At 43.7% G+C, this 25,582-nt stretch overlaps 4 non-coding genes and 3 pseudogenes across 4 annotated transcripts; all 7 read left to right on the forward strand.

The window, feature by feature from the left end:
• Positions 1 to 586: 586 nt before the first annotated feature.
• On the forward strand, positions 587 to 804 carry LOC138668129 (U2 spliceosomal RNA; annotated as a pseudogene).
• A 6,377-nt stretch (positions 805 to 7,181) lies between these two features.
• LOC138668031 (U2 spliceosomal RNA) lies at positions 7,182 to 7,382 on the forward strand (annotated as a pseudogene).
• A 2,700-nt stretch (positions 7,383 to 10,082) lies between these two features.
• LOC138668097 (U2 spliceosomal RNA) lies at positions 10,083 to 10,277 on the forward strand. Its single transcript, XR_011319080.1, has one exon. It is a non-coding gene; the product is annotated as a U2 spliceosomal RNA (small nuclear RNA).
• A 2,700-nt stretch (positions 10,278 to 12,977) lies between these two features.
• Positions 12,978 to 13,168, forward strand: LOC138668091 (U2 spliceosomal RNA). The gene has a single exon (XR_011319078.1). It is a non-coding gene; the product is annotated as a U2 spliceosomal RNA (small nuclear RNA).
• A 2,845-nt stretch (positions 13,169 to 16,013) lies between these two features.
• LOC138668009 (U2 spliceosomal RNA) lies at positions 16,014 to 16,191 on the forward strand (annotated as a pseudogene).
• A 2,480-nt stretch (positions 16,192 to 18,671) lies between these two features.
• Positions 18,672 to 18,857, forward strand: LOC138668044 (U2 spliceosomal RNA). The gene has a single exon (XR_011319049.1). It is a non-coding gene; the product is annotated as a U2 spliceosomal RNA (small nuclear RNA).
• Positions 18,858 to 20,039: 1,182 nt separating this feature from the next.
• On the forward strand, positions 20,040 to 20,230 carry LOC138667932 (U2 spliceosomal RNA). Its single transcript, XR_011318971.1, has one exon. It is a non-coding gene; the product is annotated as a U2 spliceosomal RNA (small nuclear RNA).
• Positions 20,231 to 25,582: the final 5,352 nt, after the last annotated feature.

A 25,582-nucleotide genomic window follows, 5' to 3' on the forward strand; every position in this document is an offset into this window, starting at 1 on the left:
TGTGTGGCAGTCATTGCATGGAGTGTTACCAGTAAGAGAGTTTCAGAGAAATAGGGGTTTAGTGAGGAGTGAGAGGTGTCCGAGAGAAGGTTGTGGTGGGTGTGAAAGTGTAATACATGTGTTTTGGAATTGTCAGTACGCTAGAGATGTGATTGGAAGAATGGGTCCTTTGTGCAAAGAACTGTGTGGTGTGAATTTTTTATCCTTTGAGTTGTTCATGTTTGGTTTAGGGTTGTGTGATGGAGTGAAGGAGAGAGTGTTGTGGTTAATGCTTGCATGTATAAAGGAAGTGTTATGGGATGTGAGAAATGTGCATGTGTTCAAGAGGAAGAATATTGAGGTTAGAAATACCGTGAAGGTGATTTTGGGGAAGATATATGTTTGTTTTTTGTGGGATAAGAAAAGGAAGGGGGAGGTGGATGCGGAAGGAATTTGGAAGGTTAAAAAGTGGAGATATTTTGTTAATACTTCTTGATTTGTTCTTTTGTTATGTAAATATGTATTTTGAAAAAAGAAAGATTTTTCCGATGATGATGGGAACGGCTTTTTGTGTTTCAATTTTGACACAGCTGTTTGGGTATGTTTCTTCGGTTTTGGATTTCTAGACCGTGAAATTCCCCATCTGAGGGAGAAAAAAAAAAAAAAAAAAAATCTGTTCTTATCAGTTTAATATCTGATACGTCCCCTATTTGGGGACCATATATTAAATGGATTTTTAGAACAGGGAGCTGGAAATGGAGCTTGCTCTGTCCACTCCACGCATTGACCCGTTATTGCAGTATCTCCGGGAACAGTGCACCCCTTCTCTGATCCGGTTTCCAAAAACAGATTGAATTGAAATCAGCCCAGCAAGTTGTCATTTAACACTTTCTGAGAATTCTTTTCAGGGTCAAAGAAGCACGTTTCAGGTGGCAAATGTAGCAATTTGCTCAGTTTCACTGGACCGTTTGCAACATTTCCTGTGCCTTGCTTTCACCTGTGCATGTTCAGCATTGGATTGCATCCAATATGCAATCAATCAATCAAGCAATCAAGCAATCTTTGCTGGTTGCAACAGGTGTGTTAAGATGTAGGCCCGAATGAGGCCTTTGTAACAGTGTTGCTAATATATTGTGCCATCTACAAAATTAGGCCCCTGCCTGCCTGCCTGCCTGCCTGCTGTCTGTCAGCATGAAGTGTTTAAATTGAAGTATCCTACGAGTAGTTCGGCCATACATACTACATTTGTGACCGCATGCACAAATTCCTTTGTAAAACATTGGCTCCCTCTTGTGGACCACTGACTTTTAATTATGTGGTGTATGATATGTATTTCAATAAAGAAGGAAAAATGGTGTCTGTGATGATCTTGAATGTGCTAGTCTTGTCTATTTTGTCTTGTACTGTGTGAGTAGTATTCTAATGCTTTTGACCAACTGGGTGCGCTGCTGCTGCCTGCCCGCCTGCAGTAGATAGAATCTATGCACGGAACCTTCACCTGCTGCTGCTGTCACAATGGGGCCTTCAGCCATTGACTCCGGAACTCTCACGTGTCACAATGGGCTCTGGACTTATCTAAGGCAGAGAAAAATGGCGCCGTCTTCAGTCTGCTGCTGGAACAGCAGCAGACCACATGGTAGGGGGATTGTCTTTTTTTTTTTTTAAAGGGGCAATTTGCAGACTTGCACTAATAGTTGCACTCTGGAGCGCCAAAGGGATGGAGGGTGTGTTCAGATGGGCGGAGTTATGCAGATCAGGCGGAGCTATGCAGATTAGGCGGAGTTAGGCAGATTTTTTAAAAACGCGTTGGGCCCAAATTGAACACACCCCCACACACCCCCACACACCCCCCACACACCCCCACACACACCAGAACTGCCATTTGAGAAGGCATCCAGAGTTTAGAAAAAAAATGTCTTCCCCTGGGCAATCATCTTTTGGGCTCTCTCCACAGTGAGTCCTGGTTGTGGGCCATGGGGCGTCTGGAGTGGCAAACCATTTCAGGCTATCGCTTCTCGGCCTTTTGGCTGCGATCGATCAGTTTAACTGTGAGATTGTAGTCAGGTCGGGTGCTTTCGGTACCCTCTCTCTCGGCCTGGGGGGATCGCTCCTCTTCGGAGGGGCTTCACCCCCCTGCTGCTATAGGGAGAGAGGATTAGTCCGGAGCAACGAGTTGCGATCGCCTTAAAAGGGCGCTAGCCTTTTTTTGTGTTTACAGCTGGAGTTCTTTCTCGGAAGGATGCCGGCTGCACTTACCTTTGCATCGGGTGAACCCCGGATGAGGAACACGGTCCGTATCGAGGTCTTGGAGAGATTCCGGAAGGAGAAAGAAATCCGCTACGTTTGCAACACCGTCCTTCTTGGGATCCTGGAGTTCGGCAGAGAGGACATCTTCTGTTTTCAGGACAATGAGCAGAAAGGTACTTATACTATTACCTTTAGGAGCCATGGTTGTTGTCAGCAGTTGGTCCAAAAGGTGAATGACAACATCTTTGCTGATGAACTGGAGGGCCTGGTCTTCTCCCTGCTTTTCGTCCAAGAGGAGGTACAAATGATTGTTTTCTTTCCAAATCCTTTTGTGGAAGTACTGGACATTTTAACCTGTTTGCGTCGCTATTGCGATGAAGTAACCTTTCAAGGGAATGTTAAAAACGCCGTTGGTTTCTGGTGTGGCAAGCGGAAATTCCTGGTGCGGCTGAAGAAAAATCCGGAGGGCTTTGGAGGAACAGAACATCCCCCCTCTACCATCACCATTGGGAAGAGCCGTGGCTACTTATTCTACACAGGTATGCCTATGTATTGCAGGAACTGTGGCAAGATGGGGCATACCCAAGGGAATTGTGTGGAAAGAAGGGCATTCCGCTGCAGCAATTGTGGTCAATTCGGACACTTCATGAAGGATTGCCCTCAAAAGAAGGCTTGTAACCTATGCGGGGAGGTTGGACATATGTTCCGAGGATGCCCACATAGGACTAAAGTCCGTACGTATGCAGAGGCGGCTGAGAGACCCGTGCCAAGGCAGGAACCAGCTATTGTCCCGGTCCATGCTGAGCTGAGTATCCCGGAGACCGGAGTAAGGCCTGAGCCAAGTCCCACTGTTCCTACAGCAGGGGAGGCGGCTGAGAAGGCCAAGGGCGCAGAGGAGAAGGTGGGGACGGAGCAGGAGTGTGGTGGCCCTCAGGGAGGCCCTCCTGTGTCGAAGTCCCGGAAAAAGGGCGGAGGGCGGACCACCCAGAGACTGGAGCAGGGGGACTCTCCCGTTGGGGGGGTAACCCTTGTGTCGAAGGTCTCGAATGAGGCTGGTGTGTTGGAGCAGAGCGCCCCCACTATGTTGGCGGTGGGGGGCACTGTGGCGAAGACCCCAGTCATTCCCAGGGACTCGAGCCAGCAGACCGCAGTTTTTTCTCCTACAGGTGATGGTGTGGATGAGGTCATTGTGCCAGATCCGGAGGCCCCCCAGGAAGTAAGAGGCCATGTAGCTATCACAGAGGACGACTGTACGAGTGAGCTGCCTGAGCCTTCTGGAAAGAAGCTGCGAGGGGATACTCTTCTGGAGGCCAATCCAGAGTCTCCGGATGTGTGTTTTCCCAGCGGAGACATGTGGCTGAACACGGACTCTTCTGGGTATCCATTACCGGGTTCCTCGGATCCCCAGAACATTGACTCTTTTTCCACACTGCCAGATGTGATTGAGGAGTTTATGGAAGTCATTGAGGATATCTCTCCTCCCTCATGACATAAATGCCATCCATGAGGTGTCTCTCACTTAATGTGAGATCTCTAAAGAGCCCTGTCCGCAGGGCTGCTCTTTTTGATTTTTTTGAAACATTAGACTTTGATATATGTTTTTTACAGGAGTGTGGTCTGCAGCATGGAATCCGGTATAACGAGATAAAAAAGGACTGGAAACTAGGGCCCTCTGTATGGTCGGGCTCGAACGAAAACAAGTCTGCTGGTGTGGGTCTGCTCTGCCGAGGTAATAACATCATCATCTCCTCTGTTACTGAGATTGTACCCGGCAGAGCTATCCTAGTGCATTTGTGTTTTAATAATTTTAATTTCCGTGTCATTAATGTGTACGCTCCACCAGATAAACAGGAGCGTATACGTTTGTTTGAAATTCTACCGGTATTCTGTGTAGGGTCATCTCCTCTCTTGGTAGCTGGGGACTTTAATTGCCTGAATGTGAATGAGCGCCGAGGAGGGGGTGACCCAATCCGTAAGTTAGATAAGTCGTGTTTTTTACTAAATAGCTTGCAGACTGATTTTAAGTTATGCGATGCCTGGAGGTCGCTTTCGCCGACGGACCCAGGATTTACATGGTCCGGTCGGGGAGTGGCTTCCAGGATCGATTTTATGTTTTTATCTGAGGATTTTAGCCCTGTACAATTTGTTTTAATGCCTAATTTATTCTCTGATCATAAAATGTTAAGCGTAAAGATAGAGTATCAAGGAGAGCTGAGGATAAATAGAGGTTTGTGGCGTCTGGGGGTCCATTTGCTGGAAGACCCTCAGGTGAGGTCAGACTTCTGTAATGCCTACCAGGAATGGAGACAGTTAAGGCCTCCATATATTAAAATCCTATCCTGGTGGGAAGTGATCAAAGATAAAATAAGGTTTTTTTTTATCAGGGCTGGAAAGAGGAAGGCGCGGCGGAAAAAGCAGATTTATGTAAATTTAAATATGAGACTGCAAACTCTCCATAAATTTAAAGAGATAGGACTAGAGGTGGAAGATGATATTGCAAGCCTAAAAACTGAAATACAATTGTGCCTTGATCAAAAAGGTAAAGAAATAATTTTTAATTCCAAAGTGAAACATTTAGAAGAAGGTGAGAAGTGTACACGTTTCTTTTTTAAAAAAGTGATGGAGAAAAAGGAGACGATCACCTGTCTTGATGGAGAAACAACTGTGGAAGGTATGAAGAAGGTGGCTTTTAATTTTTATAGAGACCTTTTTAGTAAAAAAAGTGTAAATAATGTTTTTTTACAAGATGCTCTTAATATCCTGGATTTTAAGTTAAGTTCTGTAGACCAGGGGTTTTTAATAGAAGATCTTAGCATGGAAGAACTTTTTAGTGTTTTTAAAAGTTTTTCAAAAGGGAAAGCCCCAGGAGCAGATGGTCTACCTGTTGAATTTTATTTGACTTTTTGGGATGTTTTAAAGGAGGATCTTTTAGCACTTTTTAAAGAGGTTTTTATGTGTTCAGAGCTGCCTAAGTCATGGAGGAGGGGGATAGTGTCCTTAATTTATAAGAAAAAGGGCGCTCGTGATGACCTCAGGAATTGGAGGCCTATCACCCTCCTCAACATGGACTATAAAGTTTTAGCTAAAATTATTGCTTGTCGTTTTAAAACTGTGATTAATAAATTGATACAACCCGAACAAGTATGTGGAGTACCAGGGAGGAATATTGCTGAGATTTTAAATGTTATTAGAGATGCAATATGGTACTCTAGGGATAGAAGTCAGAGCCTGGCCCTGTTGGCGCTGGACTTTGAAAAGGCGTTTGACAGGGTCTCGCATGAGTATCTTTTTAAAGTTTTAAAACAAATGGCGATCCCCGACATGTTTTTATCTCGTATTATGATTTTATATAATAATGTGTTTTCTCAAATTTCTGTCAATGGTTTTTTAACAGATTTTATCCCGTTGGAATCCGGAGTGAAGCAGGGGTGTCCATTATCCCCAATTCTTTTTATTTGTGCTATGGAACCCCTGCTGTGTATGATCCGGAGAGATAAAGTGGTCCGAGGGGTTCCTATTCCGGGTGGAGGAGGGGCCCAAGTCAAAGTATTTGCCTACATGGATGATGTTACTGCCATCTGTACAGATCCTGCTTCACTCCGGAGAGTGGTAATGTGCACCAATTTTTTTAGTCAGGCTTCAGGTTTTAAAATGAATTTTAATAAAACTGAATGTTTGATTTTGGGTTCCTGGGATACAAATGACCTACCAGCAGTAAAATTGAGGCACGACGAGGTAAAAATTTTGGGTATAGTATTTGATGCTAAAAATGATGGACACGTGAGCTGGGAGGAGGTACAGCATAAAATGGTGAAAAAGCTCTCCTTCTGGAATTTGAGATGCTTGTCGATTGAAGGGAAAATTTTAATTATTAAATCTGTTTTATTGCCTATGATGCTTTATGTTGCCATGGTATATCCTCCTTCTGAGTTGATACTAAAAAAACTAACTCGATGTATTTTTATGTTCATTTGGGGATCAAAAATGGAAAAGCTGAGGCGAACGGAAATGTACAAGAAACAACAAAATGGAGGAAAAGATGTCCCTGACTTGCATTTGTATTTATATGTAAATTTCTTTTGTTTTTGTTTTAAAGTTTTTAACACTAATTCTACTTTTAGTCTGTTTTTAAAATATACTTGCGGTTTTATCTTTAAAAAATGGTTCAGGCCATGTTTATCAGCACCCATTTTATTATGCCCGCCCAAGCATTTTATTGTTTTAGAAAAGGTGATAAGGACTTATAAATTAAAGGACTTGGATGCCGATCTCCTTCTGGACAGAAAAAAATTGATGGTTCATCTGAGAAGAGAAGAAGGAGTGTCCCCTGTGAGCAACTTCTCCTGGAGTAGATCCAAGCGTGTGTGGAGGAACGTTTTTGGGAAATTCTTGGCCAACATTCACAAAGACATCGCATGGATGGCTGCCCACCAGTGCCTCCCAACCAGAGACTTCCAGCACAGGAGAGGCCTGGTGGCGCGGGCAAAGTGCCCAAGAGACTCTTGCCGAGAGGATGAGACTGTTTTGCACCTTTTCTGGAACTGCTGTTTTGCACAAGAACTTTGGGGGAGATTGGGGATACTTTTAAAATGGGTTTGTGGTCTTAAAGATTTTAGCTATGAGTATGTTTTATATGGACTTTTTAATTGCCCCACTACACACCAGTTCAAAGTATGCTGGTGTATAATAAACTGTGCCAAAAATGCAATCTGGAAAGCGAGAAACATTTTACTTTTTAACCGTGATTTTATCTCTGTAAATGATTGTATTAAATTGGCTTTTAGTGAAATGTTTATTTATTTCTTAAAGGATGTTAAAGATGTGGGGAAGAAGGAAGCGAATCGTAGATGGTGTTTTTATATGTGGAATACTGTTTTATATTAAGTTGTTTCATGTTGTTGTATTTTATTATTGTAATTGTTTATGTTTCTTTTGCACAAAAGGTTTCATTTTTTCTTGTTGTTCTATGTCTTATGACTAAATAAAATTTTGTTGAAACCTTATCTGTTCTTATCAGTTTAATATCTGATACGTCCCCTATTTGGGGACCATATATTAAATGGATTTTTAGAACAGGGAGCTGGAAATGGAGCTTGCTCTGTCCACTCCACGCATTGACCCGTTATTGCAGTATCTCCGGGAACAGTGCACCCCTTCTCTGATCCGGTTTCCAAAAACAGATTGAATTGAAATCAGCCCAGCAAGTTGTCATTTAACACTTTCTGAGAATTCTTTTCAGGGTCAAAGAAGCACGTTTCAGGTGGCAAATGTAGCAATTTGCTCAGTTTCACTGGACCGTTTGCAACATTTCCTGTGCCTTGCTTTCACCTGTGCATGTTCAGCATTGGATTGCATCCAATATGCAATCAATCAATCAAGCAATCAAGCAATCTTTGCTGGTTGCAACAGGTGTGTTAAGATGTAGGCCCGAATGAGGCCTTTGTAACAGTGTTGCTAATATATTGTGCCATCTACAAAATTAGGCCCCTGCCTGCCTGCCTGCCTGCCTGCTGTCTGTCAGCATGAAGTGTTTAAATTGAAGTATCCTACGAGTAGTTCGGCCATACATACTACATTTGTGACCGCATGCACAAATTCCTTTGTAAAACATTGGCTCCCTCTTGTGGACCACTGACTTTTAATTATGTGGTGTATGATATGTATTTCAATAAAGAAGGAAAAATGGTGTCTGTGATGATCTTGAATGTGCTAGTCTTGTCTATTTTGTCTTGTACTGTGTGAGTAGTATTCTAATGCTTTTGACCAACTGGGTGCGCTGCTGCTGCCTGCCCGCCTGCAGTAGATAGAATCTATGCACGGAACCTTCACCTGCTGCTGCTGTCACAATGGGGCCTTCAGCCATTGACTCCGGAACTCTCACGTGTCACAATGGGCTCTGGACTTATCTAAGGCAGAGAAAAATGGCGCCGTCTTCAGTCTGCTGCTGGAACAGCAGCAGACCACATGGTAGGGGGATTGTCTTTTTTTTTTTTTAAAGGGGCAATTTGCAGACTTGCACTAATAGTTGCACTCTGGAGCGCCAAAGGGATGGAGGGTGTGTTCAGATGGGCGGAGTTATGCAGATCAGGCGGAGCTATGCAGATTAGGCGGAGTTAGGCAGATTTTTTAAAAACGCGTTGGGCCCAAATTGAACACACCCCCACACACCCCCACACACCCCCCACACACCCCCACACACACCAGAACTGCCATTTGAGAAGGCATCCAGAGTTTAGAAAAAAAATGTCTTCCCCTGGGCAATCATCTTTTGGGCTCTCTCCACAGTGAGTCCTGGTTGTGGGCCATGGGGCGTCTGGAGTGGCAAACCATTTCAGGCTATCGCTTCTCGGCCTTTTGGCTAAGATCAAGTGCAGTGGCTTAATTGTTGCTGTACTTGGTCTGGTCTAAGGTGTCTGGGGTACCCGGTTCGTCGGCCTTGGGGGATCGTCCTCACTTAACGGTGGGGACTTCACCCCCTTGCTGCTATAGGCGTCCGGCTTAGTCCCCAGACAACGAGAGGCGATCACCTTGCCTGGTACTTCGGTACTGAAGGTTTCCTGCGATTGGGGTTACCGTTTGTTGGCGAAATGGAAGGCATCCAAGAATACATGCGGATCCGGAACGCTGTTCGTTTTTGCTTTGGAGAAATGGCGAGGAAGGAAAGAGAGCTGGAATTCCTGATGGACACTTTGTTGCTGGGCCTATGTAAGGTGAGCAGAGAGGACATCCTATCTGTGATGGACTATCCCCGTCGGGGATATTATGACATTACTTTTGGAGGGGAAGAACCTTTGTTAAAATTTTTGGATTCATGGTGTAAGTTGAAGGAAGAGCCAGTAGTGGCTGGAGTCGTGGTGATACCTCACTATGACTCTGGATGGAAGCTTTTTACGGTGAAGTCTTACTCACCGTATGTAAGTGAAGAAGACGTTGTTTGTTTTTTGGAGAAATATTGTAAGAATGTGACCAGCAAAGGTAAAGTTTTTAACCAGTGTGGGTTCTGGACATGCAAGTGGAAGATGCGCTGTGAGTTGAACAGAGATGGAAGCGGCAAGTTTGTTCTACCCCCAGCCCGTTTTAAAATTGGCGCGGCTACGGGTGATTTGTTTTTTGCTGGAATGGGTGTGTTTTGCTTTAACTGTAAAGAATATGGTCACATTAGAGAGGATTGTACTAAGATTTTTTGTTCTAAGTGTTACCAAGAGGGACATGAGTACAAAGACTGCAGTAAGGAAAAGCATGTAATATGTGTGGTGGCCTAGGGCATGTTTTTAAAACATGTCCTAAGAGGAAGAGGAGCGAAAAATCTGAAGAAAAAGAGGAAAGAGTTCAGAAACGGGAAAAGAAGGTGGAGGAGAAGAAGAAGAAAGAGAAAGGTGAGAGCAAATTAGAAAAAATGGAGGTGGGAGCGGCAGAATCTTCGCCGGGGGAGAGGGGAACACTTGACCTTGTCTCTCTGCAGGGAAAGGTGGATAAAATCATCAAATCAAAAAAAGCAGCTGCATTAAGGTTGAAGGTTAGGAAGCATTTGGAGAAGGACAAGGAGAGATTTTTGGAAACATATCACATTCCGTTGTGGTTGAGGGAAAAAGTTTTTGCTATTAAAGATGTACATTTTTTGAATATTGTATGTATAGACTACCTAATGGCATATGCAGTAGATTATGGATTAGTGGAGTAACTGATACAAGTTTTGTTTTTCTTCTGTTATAAATGTATGAGTTGTAATATGGTTTTTTTTTTTTTGCAATTAAAAAAGGTGAATTAAAACCTAAATGATGATTTAAGTTGGAGTCCACATCTTGTCTCCCTTGTGGAGAAGAGGATTGTGGAGTGGACTTTAATTTTAAACCTGAATGGTTTTATAAAAAAAAAAAAAAAAAAAAAAAAAAAAAAAATCTGTTCTTATCAGTTTAATATCTGATACGTCCCCTATTTGGGGACCATATATTAAATGGATTTTTAGAACAGGGAGCTGGAAATGGAGCTTGCTCTGTCCACTCCACGCATTGACCCGTTATTGCAGTATCTCCGGGAACAGTGCACCCCTTCTCTGATCCGGTTTCCAAAAACAGATTGAATTGAAATCAGCCCAGCAAGTTGTCATTTAACACTTTCTGAGAATTCTTTTCAGGGTCAAAGAAGCACGTTTCAGGTGGCAAATGTAGCAATTTGCTCAGTTTCACTGGACCGTTTGCAACATTTCCTGTGCCTTGCTTTCACCTGTGCATGTTCAGCATTGGATTGCATCCAATATGCAATCAATCAATCAAGCAATCAAGCAATCTTTGCTGGTTGCAACAGGTGTGTTAAGATGTAGGCCCGAATGAGGCCTTTGTAACAGTGTTGCTAATATATTGTGCCATCTACAAAATTAGGCCCCTGCCTGCCTGCCTGCCTGCTGTCTGTCAGCATGAAGTGTTTAAATTGAAGTATCCTACGAGTAGTTCGGCCATACATACTACATTTGTGACCGCATGCACAAATTCCTTTGTAAAACATTGGCTCCCTCTTGTGGACCACTGACTTTTAATTATGTGGTGTATGATATGTATTTCAATAAAGAAGGAAAAATGGTGTCTGTGATGATCTTGAATGTGCTAGTCTTGTCTATTTTGTCTTGTACTGTGTGAGTAGTATTCTAATGCTTTTGACCAACTGGGTGCGCTGCTGCTGCCTGCCCGCCTGCAGTAGATAGAATCTATGCACGGAACCTTCACCTGCTGCTGCTGTCACAATGGGGCCTTCAGCCATTGACTCCGGAACTCTCACGTGTCACAATGGGCTCTGGACTTATCTAAGGCAGAGAAAAATGGCGCCGTCTTCAGTCTGCTGCTGGAACAGCAGCAGACCACATGGTAGGGGGATTGTCTTTTTTTTTTTTTAAAGGAGCAATTTGCAGACTTGCACTAATAGTTGCACTCTGGAGCGCCAAAGGGATGGAGGGTGTGTTCAGATGGGCGGAGTTATGCAGATCAGGCGGAGCTATGCAGATTAGGCGGAGTTAGGCAGATTTTTTAAAAACGCGTTGGGCCCAAATTGAACACACCCCCACACACCCCCACACACCCCCCACACACCCCCACACACACCAGAACTGCCATTTGAGAAGGCATCCAGAGTTTAGAAAAAAAATGTCTTCCCCTGGGCAATCATCTTTTGGGCTCTCTCCACAGTGAGTCCTGGTTGTGGGCCATGGGGCGTCTGGAGTGGCAAACCATTTCAGGCTATCGCTTCTCGGCCTTTTGGCTAAGATCAAGTGCAGTGGCTTAATTGTTGCTGTACTTGGTCTGGTCTAAGGTGTCTGGGGTACCCGGTTCGTCGGCCTTGGGGGATCGTCCTCACTTAACGGTGGGGACTTCACCCCCTTGCTGCTATAGGCGTCCGGCTTAGTCCCCAGACAACGAGAGGCGATCACCTTGCCTGGTACTTCGGTACTGAAGGTTTCCTGCGATTGGGGTTACCGTTTGTTGGCGAAATGGAAGGCATCCAAGAATACATGCGGATCCGGAACGCTGTTCGTTTTTGCTTTGGAGAAATGGCGAGGAAGGAAAGAGAGCTGGAATTCCTGATGGACACTTTGTTGCTGGGCCTATGTAAGGTGAGCAGAGAGGACATCCTATCTGTGATGGACTATCCCCGTCGGGGATATTATGACGTTACTTTTGGAGGGGAAGAACCTTTGTTAAAATTTTTGGATTCATGGTGTAAGTTGAAGGAAGAGCCAGTAGTGGCTGGAGTCGTGGTGATACCTCACTATGACTCTGGATGGAAGCTTTTTACGGTGAAGTCTTACTCACCGTATGTAAGTGAAGAAGACGTTGTTTGTTTTTTGGAGAAATATTGTAAGAATGTGACCAGCAAAGGTAAAGTTTTTAACCAGTGTGGGTTCTGGACATGCAAGTGGAAGATGCGCTGTGAGTTGAACAGAGATGGAAGCGGCAAGTTTGTTCTACCCCCAGCCCGTTTTAAAATTGGCGCGGCTACGGGTGATTTGTTTTTTGCTGGAATGGGTGTGTTTTGCTTTAACTGTAAAGAATATGGTCACATTAGAGAGGATTGTACTAAGATTTTTTGTTCTAAGTGTTACCAAGAGGGACATGAGTACAAAGACTGCAGTAAGGAAAAAGCATGTAATATGTGTGGTGGCCTAGGGCATGTTTTTAAAACATGTCCTAAGAGGAAGAGGAGCGAAAAATCTGAAGAAAAAGAGGAAAGAGTTCAGAAACGGGAAAAGAAGGTGGAGGAAAAGGAGGAGAAGAAGAAGAAAGAGAAAGGTGAGAGCAAATTAGAAAAAATGGAGGTGGGAGCGGCAGAATCTTCGCCGGGGGAGAGGGGAACACTTGACCTTGTCTCTCTGCAGGGAAAGGTGGATAAAATCATCAAATCAAAAAAAGCAGCTGCATTAAGGTTGAAGGTTAGGAAGCATTTGGAGAAGGACAAGGAGAGATTTTTGGAAACATATCACATTCCGTTGTGGTTGAGGGAAAAAGTTTTTGCTGTTAAAGATGTACATTTTTTGAATATTGTATGTATAGACTACCTAATGGCATATGCAGTAGATTATGGATTAGTGGAGTAACTGATACAAGCTTTGTTTTTCTTCTGTTATAAATGTATGAGTTGTAATATGGTTTTTTTGCAATTAAAAAAGGTGAATTAAAACCTAAATGATGATTTAAGTTGGAGTCCACATCTTGTCTCCCTTGTGGAGAAGAGGATTGTGGAGTGGACTTTAATTTTAAACCTGAATGGTTTTATAAAAAAAAAAAAAAAAAAAAAAAAAAAATCTGTTCTTATCAGTTTAATATCTGATACGTCCCCTATTTGGGGACCATATATTAAATGGATTTTTAGAACAGGGAGCTGGAAATGGAGCTTGCTCTGTCCACTCCACGCATTGACCCGTTATTGCAGTATCTCCGGGAACAGTGCACCCCTTCTCTGATCCGGTTTCCAAAAACAGATTGAATTGAAATCAGCCCAGCAAGTTGTCATTTAACACTTTCTGAGAATTCTTTTCAGGGTCAAAGAAGCACGTTTCAGGTGGCAAATGTAGCAATTTGCTCAGTTTCACTGGACCGTTTGCAACATTTCCTGTGCCTTGCTTTCACCTGTGCATGTTCAGCATTGGATTGCATCCAATATGCAATCAATCAATCAAGCAATCAAGCAATCTTTGCTGGTTGCAACAGGTGTGTTAAGATGTAGGCCCGAATGAGGCCTTTGTAACAGTGTTGCTAATATATTGTGCCATCTACAAAATTAGGCCCCTGCCTGCCTGCCTGCCTGCCTGCTGTCTGTCAGCATGAAGTGTTTAAATTGAAGTATCCTACGAGTAGTTCGGCCATACATACTACATTTGTGACCGCATGCACAAATTCCTTTGTAAAACATTGGCTCCCTCTTGTGGACCACTGACTTTTAATTATGTGGTGTATGATATGTATTTCAATAAAGAAGGAAAAATGGTGTCTGTGATGATCTTGAATGTGCTAGTCTTGTCTATTTTGTCTTGTACTGTGTGAGTAGTATTCTAATGCTTTTGACCAACTGGGTGCGCTGCTGCTGCCTGCCCGCCTGCAGTAGATAGAATCTATGCACGGAACCTTCACCTGCTGCTGCTGTCACAATGGGGCCTTCAGCCATTGACTCCGGAACTCTCACGTGTCACAATGGGCTCTGGACTTATCTAAGGCAGAGAAAAATGGCGCCGTCTTCAGTCTGCTGCTGGAACAGCAGCAGACCACATGGTAGGGGGATTGTCTTTTTTTTTTTTTAAAGGGGCAATTTGCAGACTTGCACTAATAGTTGCACTCTGGAGCGCCAAAGGGATGGAGGGTGTGTTCAGATGGGCGGAGTTATGCAGATCAGGCGGAGCTATGCAGATTAGGCGGAGTTAGGCAGATTTTTTAAAAACGCGTTGGGCCCAAATTGAACACACCCCCACACACCCCCACACACCCCCCACACACCCCCACACACACCAGAACTGCCATTTGAGAAGGCATCCAGAGTTTAGAAAAAAAATGTCTTCCCCTGGGCAATCATCTTTTGGGCTCTCTCCACAGTGAGTCCTGGTTGTGGGCCATGGGGCGTCTGGAGTGGCAAACCATTTCAGGCTATCGCTTCTCGGCCTTTTGGCTAAGATCAAGTGCAGTGGCTTAATTGTTGCTGTACTTGGTCTGGTCTAAGGTGTCTGGGGTACCCGGTTCGTCGGCCTTGGGGGATCGTCCTCACTTAACGGTGGGGGCTTCACCCCCTTGCTGCTATAGGCGTCCGGATTAGTCCCCAGACAACGAGAGGCGATCACCTTGCCTGGTACTTCGGTACTGAAGGTTTCCTGCGATTGGGGTTACCGTTTGCTGGCGAAATGGAAGGAATCCAAGAATACATGCGGATTCGGAATGCTGTTCGTTTTTGCTTTGGAGGAATGGCGAGGAAGGAAAAAGAACTGGAATTCCTGTTGAACGATTTGTTGTTGGGCCTCTTTAAGGTGAGCAGAGAAGATATTTTGTCCGTGATGGATTATCCCCGTCGGGGTTTTTATGACATCACATTTGGAGAAGAAGCATCTTTGTTAAAATTTTTGGATTTGTGGAATGGGATGAAGGAAGATCCCAGAGTGGCTGGAGTCACGGTGATACCTCACTATGACTCTGGATGGAAACTTTTTACGGTGAAGTCTTACTCTCCGTATGTAACTGAAGAAGATGTTGTCTGTTTTCTAGAAAAATATTGCAAGAGTGTGAGTAGTAAAGGAAAAGTTTTCAACCAGTGTGGATTTTGGACAAGTAAATGGAAGATGAGTTGTGAATTGAACAAGGATGGAAATGGTAAATTTATATTACCCCCGGCCCGGTTTAAAATTGGCGCGGCCACGGGTGATTTGTTTTTTGCTGGAATGGGTGTTTTTTGCTTTAATTGTAAAGAGTATGGTCACAGTAAAGAGGATTGCACGAAGATATTTTGTACTAAGTGTTATCAAGAAGGACATGAGTACAAAGACTGCAGCAAGGAGAAAGTATGTAATCTGTGTGGTGGTTTAGGGCATGTTTTTAAAATGTGTCCTAAGAGGAAGGGGAGCAAGAAGTCAGATGAGAAAGAGGAAAAACGACAGAAACAAGTGGAGATAGGGGAGGAAAAGGAAAAGGAGAACGGAAAATGCGAGAGTAAATCAGTAGAAATGGAGGTAGGATCAGAATCCTCACCAGTGGTGAAGGGAAATGTCAGTGTAGTTTCTGTTCAGAAGAATAATGAAGATAGTGTAAAGCCGGAAGTTGAGAGTGCTGTGGAAGGAGTAAGTCAAGTGAAGGATACTATTGAGGGAGAGGAAGTACAAGTGGTGAAGAAGAAGAAGAAGAAAGAAGTTAGACAGACCAGGGTTTGGAAAGGGATAGAGTATTATAATATACTATTAAGGAAGTTGTATGATGAAAAACGTCTTGATTATTTAATAGTTAGTGTTAGGAAAGAATTAGACAGAGATAAAAACGAGTTTTTTAGGGAATATGGTATACCAAAATCGTTATATGAACAATTAGATAGACCTGATCTGGGTGATGGGATTTTGAATAGTATTGCAGTTATGGCTTATGATAATGGTTTTAAGTATTATACATGAAAGTTATTGTTATTTGAGGTTGAGAATGCTTAATTTGTTTATTGTAAACTTATATATGTGTTAATGTTTTTTTTTAGAAAGGGTTTCAAGATGATGAAGTCGAACTCAAGTTTAATGTCGTTTTAATACGAGAAATTTTATTTTTGAGTATTTGACACTGATGAAACCTTATAAGATCAAGTGTAGTATCTGTTCTTATCAGTTTAATATCTGATACGTCCCCTATTTGGGGACCATATATTAAATGGATTTTTAGAACAGGGAGCTGGAAATGGAGCTTGCTCTGTCCACTCCACGCATTGACCCGTTATTGCAGTATCTCCGGGAACAGTGCACCCCTTCTCTGATCCGGTTTCCAAAAACAGATTGAATTGAAATCAGCCCAGCAAGTTGTCATTTAACACTTTCTGAGAATTCTTTTCAGGGTCAAAGAAGCACGTTTCAGGTGGCAAATGTAGCAATTTGCTCAGTTTCACTGGACCGTTTGCAACATTTCCTGTGCCTTGCTTTCACCTGTGCATGTTCAGCATTGGATTGCATCCAATATGCAATCAATCAATCAAGCAATCAAGCAATCTTTGCTGGTTGCAACAGGTGTGTTAAGATGTAGGCCCGAATGAGGCCTTTGTAACAGTGTTGCTAATATATTGTGCCATCTACAAAATTAGGCCCCTGCCTGCCTGCCTGCCTGCCTGCTGTCTGTCAGCATGAAGTGTTTAAATTGAAGTATCCTACGAGTAGTTCGGCCATACATACTACATTTGTGACCGCATGCACAAATTCCTTTGTAAAACATTGGCTCCCTCTTGTGGACCACTGACTTTTAATTATGTGGTGTATGATATGTATTTCAATAAAGAAGGAAAAATGGTGTCTGTGATGATCTTGAATGTGCTAGTCTTGTCTATTTTGTCTTGTACTGTGTGAGTAGTATTCTAATGCTTTTGACCAACTGGGTGCGCTGCTGCTGCCTGCCCGCCTGCAGTAGATAGAATCTATGCACGGAACCTTCACCTGCTGCTGCTGTCACAATGGGGCCTTCAGCCATTGACTCCGGAACTCTCACGTGTCACAATGGGCTCTGGACTTATCTAAGGCAGAGAAAAATGGCGCCGTCTTCAGTCTGCTGCTGGAACAGCAGCAGACCACATGGTAGGGGGATTGTCTTTTTTTTTTTTAAAGGGGCAATTTGCAGACTTGCACTAATAGTTGCACTCTGGAGCGCCAAAGGGATGGAGGGTGTGTTCAGATGGGCGGAGTTATGCAGATCAGGCGGAGCTATGCAGATTAGGCGGAGTTAGGCAGATTTTTTAAAAACGCGTTGGGCCCAAATTGAACACACCCCCACACACCCCCACACACCCCCCACACACCCCCACACACACCAGAACTGCCATTTGAGAAGGCATCCAGAGTTTAGAAAAAAAATGTCTTCCCCTGGGCAATCATCTTTTGGGCTCTCTCCACAGTGAGTCCTGGTTGTGGGCCATGGGGCGTCTGGAGTGGCAAACCATTTCAGGCTATCGCTTCTCGGCCTTTTGGCTAAGATCAAGTGCAGTGGCTTAATGGTTGCTGTGCTTGGTCTGGCCTAAGGTGCTCAGGGTACCCGACTTCTTGGCCTGGGGGGATCGCTGCATTTGACAGTGTGGCTTCACCCCCCTGCTGCTATTGGGAGTCGGATTAGTCCCTGGGCAACGAGAGGCGATCACCCTTGCCACTACATCTTTAGTGGGCAACTGTTCCAACACATAGCTGTTGGGGCAACATTGGAGATATGGAGTTTTGGAGGAAGAGGAGCTGCTTGCGGTTCTTTCGAAAGCCAGGCATGGAGGACGTTTTGTTGGATGAAAAGCGGATTATGGATTTTTTTGTGGATTTTGGAGCAATCTGGAAAGAAGATATTTTGTGTATGCAAGAAGCAAGATACAGAAGGAGCTTTGACGTGACTTTAAAGTCAGAAGGTAAATGTTTGGATTTCTTTAAGTGGTGGAATGGAGAAAACTTTGGAGATATTGGTCTGATGGTATCATGTATGGGAAAACCAAGAAGTGTTGTTGTATGTATGGATGACCCTTTTGTAGACACTGAAGAGGTGTTGAGTTATTTGAAGACAAATTATGTGGAGGCAAAGTTTGAGAAAATTTTTTTGAATACTATTGGTGTATGGAATGGGAAAAGACGTTTTTTGGTATGGACAAAGGAAGATGAAGCGTTGTTGGTAGGAAAAATTATGATAAACGGGAAGTTTGGGTTTTGTTATGTGGAAAGAGAGAAAACTTTTCCAGTGAATTTTGAACATTTGGAAAGAGTTTTTGAAGAAATGAAGAGAAGGGAATGTATGGAGGAGCTTAAGGAGAGATTTATAATGGATAAAGATGAAGACAAAGTTAGAAAGGTTGAAAGTGCGGAGAAAAGAGTTAATAAAAAATGGAAACGGAAGATAATTCAAAAGGAGAAAAGGGAGACTGTGTGTAAAGAGAAGGAAAAGACATTGGGAAAAATAGAGTTTCAGGGAGAGGAAGATTTTTTTGAGTATTGGGAGGAGGGAGTTCAAAAAGAAAAAAAAGAGACTGGGAGTAAAGAGAAGGGGAAGGAAAAAGGGAAAAAATGGTGATTCAGGAAGATATAATATTGGACTATAGAGAGATTTTGTTACATAAGGAGTACAAATAGGATAGTTTGTTTTTGTTTATAAAGATACTCTATAGGAATATTGGGTTTTGTATTATGTATATGATGTGATTTGTATTTTATTTTTAACAGAAGTGGTTTCAAAATGATGATGTCGAACTCATGTTTAAGTCGTTTAATACGATTAATTTTATTTTTGAGCTTTGATACTGATGAAACCGTATCTGTTCTTATCAGTTTAATATCTGATACGTCCCCTATTTGGGGACCATATATTAAATGGATTTTTAGAACAGGGAGCTGGAAATGGAGCTTGCTCTGTCCACTCCACGCATTGACCCGTTATTGCAGTATCTCCGGGAACAGTGCACCCCTTCTCTGATCCGGTTTCCAAAAACAGATTGAATTGAAATCAGCCCAGCAAGTTGTCATTTAACACTTTCTGAGAATTCTTTTCAGGGTCAAAGAAGCACGTTTCAGGTGGCAAATGTAGCAATTTGCTCAGTTTCACTGGACCGTTTGCAACATTTCCTGTGCCTTGCTTTCACCTGTGCATGTTCAGCATTGGATTGCATCCAATATGCAATCAATCAATCAAGCAATCAAGCAATCTTTGCTGGTTGCAACAGGTGTGTTAAGATGTAGGCCCGAATGAGGCCTTTGTAACAGTGTTGCTAATATATTGTGCCATCTACAAAATTAGGCCCCTGCCTGCCTGCCTGCCTGCCTGCTGTCTGTCAGCATGAAGTGTTTAAATTGAAGTATCCTACGAGTAGTTCGGCCATACATACTACATTTGTGACCGCATGCACAAATTCCTTTGTAAAACATTGGCTCCCTCTTGTGGACCACTGACTTTTAATTATGTGGTGTATGATATGTATTTCAATAAAGAAGGAAAAATGGTGTCTGTGATGATCTTGAATGTGCTAGTCTTGTCTATTTTGTCTTGTACTGTGTGAGTAGTATTCTAATGCTTTTGACCAACTGGGTGCGCTGCTGCTGCCTGCCCGCCTGCAGTAGATAGAATCTATGCACGGAACCTTCACCTGCTGCTGCTGTCACAATGGGGCCTTCAGCCATTGACTCCGGAACTCTCACGTGTCACAATGGGCTCTGGACTTATCTAAGGCAGAGAAAAATGGCGCCGTCTTCAGTCTGCTGCTGGAACAGCAGCAGACCACATGGTAGGGGGATTGTCTTTTTTTTTTTTTAAAGGGGCAATTTGCAGACTTGCACTAATAGTTGCACTCTGGAGCGCCAAAGGGATGGAGGGTGTGTTCAGATGGGCGGAGTTATGCAGATCAGGCGGAGCTATGCAGATTAGGCGGAGTTAGGCAGATTTTTTAAAAACGCGTTGGGCCCAAATTGAACACACCCCCACACACCCCCACACACCCCCCACACACCCCCACACACACCAGAACTGCCATTTGAGAAGGCATCCAGAGTTTAGAAAAAAAATGTCTTCCCCTGGGCAATCATCTTTTGGGCTCTCTCCACAGTGAGTCCTGGTTGTGGGCCATGGGGCGTCTGGAGTGGCAAACCATTTCAGGCTATCGCTTCTCGGCCTTTTGGCTAAGATCAAGTGTAGTATCTGTTCTTATCAGTTTAATATCTGATACGTCCCCTATTTGGGGACCATATATTAAATGGATTTTTAGAACAGGGAGCTGGAAATGGAGCTTGCTCTGTCCACTCCACGCATTGACCCGTTATTGCAGTATCTCCGGGAACAGTGCACCCCTTCTCTGATCCGGTTTCCAAAAACAGATTGAATTGAAATCAGCCCAGCAAGTTGTCATTTAACACTTTCTGAGAATTCTTTTCAGGGTCAAAGAAGCACGTTTCAGGTGGCAAATGTAGCAATTTGCTCAGTTTCACTGGACCGTTTGCAACATTTCCTGTGCCTTGCTTTCACCTGTGCATGTTCAGCATTGGATTGCATCCAATATGCAATCAAGCAATCAAGCAATCTTTGCTGGTTGCAACAGGTGTGTTAAGATGTAGGCCCGAATGAGGCCTTTGTAACAGTGTTGCTAATATATTGTGCCATCTACAAAATTAGGCCCCTGCCTGCCTGCCTGCCTGCCTGCTGTCTGTCAGCATGAAGTGTTTAAATTGAAGTATCCTACGAGTAGTTCGGCCATACATACTACATTTGTGACCGCATGCACAAATTCCTTTGTAAAACATTGGCTCCCTCTTGTGGACCACTGACTTTTAATTATGTGGTGTATGATATGTATTTCAATAAAGAAGGAAAAATGGTGTCTGTGATGATCTTGAATGTGCTAGTCTTGTCTATTTTGTCTTGTACTGTGTGAGTAGTATTCTAATGCTTTTGACCAACTGGGTGCGCTGCTGCTGCCTGCCCGCCTGCAGTAGATAGAATCTATGCACGGAACCTTCACCTGCTGCTGCTGTCACAATGGGGCCTTCAGCCATTGACTCCGGAACTCTCACGTGTCACAATGGGCTCTGGACTTATCTAAGGCAGAGAAAAATGGCGCCGTCTTCAGTCTGCTGCTGGAACAGCAGCAGACCACATGGTAGGGGGATTGTCTTTTTTTTTTTTTAAAGGGGCAATTTGCAGACTTGCACTAATAGTTGCACTCTGGAGCGCCAAAGGGATGGAGGGTGTGTTCAGATGGGCGGAGTTATGCAGATCAGGCGGAGCTATGCAGATTAGGCGGAGTTAGGCAGATTTTTTAAAAACGCGTTGGGCCCAAATTGAACACACCCCCACACACCCCCACACACCCCCCACACACCCCCACACACACCAGAACTGCCATTTGAGAAGGCATCCAGAGTTTAGAAAAAAAATGTCTTCCCCTGGGCAATCATCTTTTGGGCTCTCTCCACAGTGAGTCCTGGTTGTGGGCCATGGGGCGTCTGGAGTGGCAAACCATTTCAGGCTATCGCTTCTCGGCCTTTTGGCTAAGATCAATCAGGTTTACCTGTGCGATCTGGTCGGGTTAGGTGCTCTCGGTACCCTCTCTCTTGGCCTGGGGGGATCGTTCCTCTTCGGAGGGACTTCACCCCCCTGCTGCTATTGGGAGAGAGGATTAGTCCGTGGGCAACGAGAAGGGTTCCCCTAAAGGTTTATGCCTTTTCTTACAGTCGGTGTGGTTTTCCTTGTGAAGGATGCCGGCTTTGCTATCCTATGCATCGGGGGAATCCCGGATGAAGAATACCGTGAGGATTGAAGTCAGTGAAAGTGCTCGGAGGGAGAAGAACCTGTCTTTCATCTGCCATAAGATCTTGCTTGGAGTCTTGGAGTTTGAGAGGAGTGACATCTTCTGTTTCCAGGACAATGAATTTAAAGGAACCTACACCATCACCTTTAAGACCCAGGGATGCTGTCAACAACTGGTGCAAAAGGTAAATGAGAACTCTTACATGGATGAGCTTGATGACCTAACCTTTTGTCTCCTATTTGCCTATGATGAAATCCCTGTGGTGGTTCACTTCCCCAACCCTTATGTGGACGTAGATGACATCGCCACCTACTTAAAGCGGTACTGTGATGAGCTACGATACCAAGGAGAAGTGATGAACGGAGTTGGTTTCTGGTGTGGGAAAAGGAGGTTCTTAGTTCGTCTGAAAAGAGACCCCAATGGTTTCGGAGGAATGTTACACCCCCCATCAACCTTTGTTATTGGTAAGAGCAGGGGGTATTTGTTCTATCCTGGAATGCCAATGTCATGCAGGAACTGTGGAAAGATGGGACATACGCAGGCATCCTGCAAGGACAGAAAGGTGGACCGCTGCAATAATTGTAGTAATTATGGGCACCAAATGAAGGACTGTCCTTTGGGCAGGAGATGCAATCTCTGCGGTGATAATGGACATGTGTTCCGGAACTGCCCCAATAGAGCAAAGACTTATGCAGAGGCTGCTGGGTCCTCTGTGGGGGCTGGGAGAGCCCAAGAACCCAGTACCTCCTCTCATGGTTTGCCTATCCATCTTTTAGCCCCTTCTGGTGAGCGGGCTGTGGAGTCGGAGGTTCGGGAGTCGAGGCCAAGGGGTCCTGCCGCTCTTGCAGCGGAGGCCAAAACCCCTGGCCATGTTCATGAGTCTGTTGGGTTGGAGCAGGGTGCCCCCAGTATGTTGGCGCTGGGGGGCCCTGCTGCGAAGGCCCCAGACATTCCTCGGGAGTCGAGCCAGCAGAACGCAGTGTGTTTTTTTCCAGGTGATGTCGTGGAGGAGAGAGGTCACGTCGCAGTGGCCGAAGAGGATTGTTTCAGTGACCTGCTTGAGCCTAGCGGGAAGAAGATTCGGGCAGAGGTTATCCCAGAGGTCAATCCAGAGTCGCCTGATGTCGCCTTAGAAGAAGGAGAGATATGGTTGAGAAAGACGGGGTACCCAGTCTCGTCCTCAGACCCTTGTCACATCATTTCTTTTGACTCCCCGTCACCTGGAATCCTGGAGGAGGTTGTGGGTCAAAATCCAGAAGAGGACGATATGATTACGGATGCTGCTTTATGATTACGGATTTGCATGCCATCTATAAGATGCGTCTCACTAAACGTGAGGTCTTTAAAGAGTCCTGTCCGCAGGGCTGCTCTTTTTCAGTATTTGGAGACAGTAGATTTTGATGTATGTCTATTGCAGGAGTGTGGCCTACAGCATGCACTACAATATGAAGAGTTAAAAAAGGACTGGAAGTTGGGCCCGTCAGTATGGTCTGGCTCAAATATTCACAAAGCTGCTGGAGTAGGTTTGCTCTGTCGTGGTAACAATATTGTAATCTCTTCTGTTACGGAGATTGAGCCAGGCAGGGCAATATTAGTTCATGCACACATAAATGGCTTCAACTTCCGTATAATTAATGTGTATGCATCTCCTTATAAGCAGGAGCGTATCCAGTTATTTGAGTTATTGCCTGTGTTTTGTGTTGGGTCTTCTCCTCTCCTGATAGGTGGGGACTTTAACTGCCTCCATGTGAACGAGCGCCGAGAGGGAGGAGACCCGCTCTGTAAACTGGATAAATCTTGTTATATGCTCAAAAACATCCAGGCTGATTTTAAGTTGTGCGATGCCTGGAGGTCGCTTTCGCCGACGGACCCAGGTTTTACATGGTCCGGTCGGGGAGTGGCCTCCAGGATCGATTTTATGTTTTTATCTATGGATTTTAAGCCGGTAACGTTTGATCTTATGTCTAATTTATTTTCCGATCATAAAATTTTAAAATTACAGGTTGAGTACCAAGGAGAGCAGAGAATAAATAAGGGACTGTGGCGTTTGGGGACTCATCTGCTGGAGGATCCTCAAATAAGGTCGGATTTTTGTGTAGCCTACCAAAAGTGGAGGCAGCATAGGCCTCCTTACATAAAGATGCTGTCTTGGTGGGAAAATATTAAAAATAAAATTGGGCTTTTCTTTATTGCGGCAGGTAGGAAAAAGGCAAGGCAGAAAAAATGTTTTTATTCTAATTTAAATACTGAACTGCAAACACTTTATAAATTTAAAGAAATAGGATTTGAAGTAGATGCTGATATTGCTAGCCTAAAGGCGCAGATATGTACAGTATTAGAGCAAAAGGGGAGAGAAATAATTTTTAATTCAAGAGTGCAGCAATTAGAAGAAGATGAAAAATGTACCCGCTTCTTTTTTAAAAAAGCAATGGAGAGAAAGGAGATAATTACCTGCCTTGATGGAGAGTCTACTATAGAAGGGATGAAAAAAGTGGCAACTGATTTTTACCAACTTCTTTTTAGCGAGAAAAGCATAGATCTTTCTTTTTTACGTGATGCTCTTAATATTTTAGATGTCAAACTTTGTCAGTCAGATCAGGACTTTTTAGCTCGGGATTTTAGCCTAGAAGAACTTTTTAGTGTTTTTAAGAGTTTTTCAAAGGGCAAAGCCCCAGGTGCGGATGGTCTTCCTGTAGAATTTTATCTGACTTTCTGGGATATTTTAAAAGATGATCTTTTAGAAATTTTTAAAGAAGTGTTTGTGTGTGAACAGTTGCCGAAGGGATGGAGGAGGGGGATAGTGTCCTTGATTTTTAAGAAAAAAGGGACCCGTGAGGACCTCTCAAATTGGAGGCCTATAACCCTACTTAATATGGACTATAAGGTGTTTGCTAAAATTATTGCATGCCGGCTTAAAACAGTAATTGACAAGTTAATACAACCTGAACAAGTGTGTAGTGTGCCAGGAAGGAGTATTACTGAAGTTTTAAATGTTATTAGAGACACAATATGGTATTCTAAAGACCGTGGTCAAAATGTAGCCCTGTTGGCGCTGGACTTTGAGAAGGCGTTCGACAGGGTATCACATAAGTATCTTTTTAGTGTTTTAAAGAAGATGGCGATCCCAGATTTTATTGTGTCTCGTATTATGGTTTTATACAAGAATTCTTTTAGTCAAGTCTCTGTGAATGGTTTTTTAACAGGTGAGATACCGCTGGAATCCGGAGTGAAGCAAGGGTGCCCGCTCTCCCCAATCCTGTTTATTTGTGCAATGGAGCCTTTATTATGCCAGATCAGGAAAGATAAAGTAATTCGAGGGGTCCCTGTTCCCGGTGGAGGAGGGGCTCAAATTAAAGTCTTTGGATACATGGATGATGTCACCGCCATCTGCACGGACCCTGCTTCTCTCCGGAGGGTGGTGAGGTGTACCAGTTTTTTTAGTCAGGCCTCGGGTTTTAAGTTAAATTTTAATAAAACAGAGTGTTTGACAATCGGTACTTGGGATGTTGTTGACCTACCAGCGGTCAAAATGAAACAGGATAATGTAAAGATTTTAGGTATCACTTTTAATAAAGAAAATGATGGGAAGGAAAGTTGGGAGGAGGTACAAGGAAAAATGGTGAAGAAATTATCTTTCTGGAACTTGCGGAGTTTGTCAATCGAAGGGAAAGTTTTAATTATCAAGTCCATTTTATTACCAATGATGTTATATGTTGCGATGGTGTACCCTCCCTCTGATTTAATGCTTAGAAAACTGACCCGTTGTATTTTTATGTTTATTTGGGGCTCCAAGATGGAGAAATTAAAGCGCACAGAAATGTATAAGAGACATCAAAATGGTGGCAAAGATGTCCCAGATTTGACCAGGTTTTTATACATAAATTTCTTCTGTTTCTGT

Source organism: Ranitomeya imitator, chromosome 2 (assembly GCF_032444005.1).
Source record: "Ranitomeya imitator isolate aRanImi1 chromosome 2, aRanImi1.pri, whole genome shotgun sequence".
Lineage (NCBI taxonomy): Eukaryota > Metazoa > Chordata > Amphibia > Anura > Dendrobatidae > Ranitomeya > Ranitomeya imitator.